This window comes from Tenrec ecaudatus, chromosome 8 (genome assembly GCF_050624435.1).
Source record: "Tenrec ecaudatus isolate mTenEca1 chromosome 8, mTenEca1.hap1, whole genome shotgun sequence".
Lineage (NCBI taxonomy): Eukaryota > Metazoa > Chordata > Mammalia > Afrosoricida > Tenrecidae > Tenrec > Tenrec ecaudatus.
The window spans coordinates 158,293,388-158,295,441 of record NC_134537.1 but is presented as its reverse complement, the minus strand read 5'-3'; the positions used below and the strand labels follow the sequence as shown (position 1 = coordinate 158,295,441).

At 39.9% G+C, this 2,054-nt stretch overlaps 1 non-coding gene across 1 annotated transcript; it reads left to right on the top strand.

Annotated features, from left to right (window-relative positions):
* Positions 1-354: 354 nt before the first annotated feature.
* Positions 355-498, top strand: LOC142455901 (small nucleolar RNA SNORA48). The gene has a single exon (XR_012786011.1). It is a non-coding gene; the product is annotated as a small nucleolar RNA SNORA48 (small nucleolar RNA).
* Positions 499-2,054: the final 1,556 nt, after the last annotated feature.

Sequence of the window (2,054 nt, the reverse complement as noted above, 5' to 3'; positions counted from 1 at the left end):
TATTGCTAGATGAGAATATTATCTAGAAGCCAAGACACATCAAAGAACCAAAGAACCTCTAGAACTACTGGCAAAGAAGAAAAGGACACAGTCAGGACCTTAGTTTGGACTTTTACCCTCCAAAATTATGGTAGCAGTACTAGGTAGCTACGTCAAAAAAATAACTGAAAAACAAGAGTCACAGAAGCATGCCTTACAATTAGGTGGTGGTATAAGGACAGTGCACACAAACACTGATTATAAAGACCCCAACATATCTGATTGTGCCCGTAATAATAAACCATTCATCACATACAGCAGAAGAGATGTTAAGAAAATAGAAAGTTTTAGGGGACATCAGAAAATTATCTGCATGGTCCCCTGGCTCTGGGCCAAAGACACCTGATTGGTGGTGGTGCTCTGATATCAGTCAGGGACAGAGCCAACTTGAAGCCCTTTGTTCATCCTGGCTTGTTGCCTGGATTGCGGCCAGAGCTGTTTCATGCCTAGGGTAAATTTTAAAAAAAGAAAATTATCTGCATGGTCTATATAGGAGAGCAGAATGAACACTGTCAAAATACATCAGAATTGCTCTTCTCCTTCACTCTCAAACATGATTCAAAACTGGAAACCTAAAGAAAAAAGCTTCACAATCAAACCAACTTAATTCAGCAGGAAGATTGCTGTCAAGGTGCAAGGAAGTAGCAGCCAGAGGTTTTCCCTGAGGCCATTGTAGGTGCAAGCCAGAGCCTTGAGGAGACTAAGGTGCACTTAGCAGAGAGCTACATCCCCTTCCCAGGGGGGATTTCAAATTAATTCATGCTGGCTTAATGCTTTGCTGATAATTGAATGTCCACTCCAAGTACTTGGAGAAGACCACTAGTTCGCAGTCAAATATTCAAAATTCTTCCTGCACACCATTAACTCATATATTTGAGTAAAAATAGCTTTTTTCAGAATGTCTTAGTTGGCTAAATTGGAACGTTTTTACATATGATTAAAAATGTTACATACGTTTTTACATATGATTAAAAAATTTTTGCTTCCTTCTCTATTCCCAAATTATTAATCTGTAGGTCACAAGGAAGTTTCCTGAGTAAGGAATGTAGGACTTAAGATTAATTTTATGATTCTTATTTATGTATGTATGAATTTATTTATGATGTTTTACCTCTTCCTTAAGGGGGTATCTTGGATCTCAATTAAATAGTTGCTGTTTGGCATTCATACATTCTCTTACAGCACATAGTAAATATACGAAAATCACAGTCATTGTTGTTCCTTATGCTATTCTTTAAAATTTGAATAATTTAATCACCAATACCATGGTGTGATAGGCTGGGTTGACTAGAGAAACAAAACCAGTGGCACTCAGAATGCTTTATAACAAGAAGTAATTATATATCAAGAAAGAGTCCCATCCCAGTCCAACTAAAGCTCATAAGTCTGGTACTAGTCCATATTCCCTTGTTAGCTTCATACAGCCACATGCAATGATGTGGAATGCAGGAAGATCACAGGCTGGTAGGTACAAGGTCAGGTGGATCCAAGGTCGGTAGAAATATGGTAGGGCTCAGGCAGCTCTCAAGGTCAGCAAGCAGGAAGGTCAAAGGGGACCAGAGAGAGAAGGGAAGGTTCTCAGGGTCTTTCTTCCTCATGAGAAGGCCACACCCACAAGGAAGCACCATCAGACTGTGATGTGATTGGCAGGTTGGATACCACCCGTACATTTTCATACAAGTTGACATCAGTATCTCCATCCACCACAAAGATGTTTCCAAACTTATTTTGCTTACAGCTTAATTTTCAGGGGGAAAAATACTTATCACCATTTAGCAAGTAAGAACTGTTGTATTATTGCCTCTATTCTAGGGTACAGAACAGGGACTGCTTTTGAAGCCCCTTGAATTATTTCAGCACTCTCGGGTGGCAGTATCTCCCACTTTGGAAACACTGACTCCAACAATCATCAGAACAAAGGGACTGACTGTGTCTACTCTTCCACAGCGCTATACTGTGTACAATTTCACCATGACCCAGAACTGAATAAGCACTAGATCTAGGTGGGAACACTG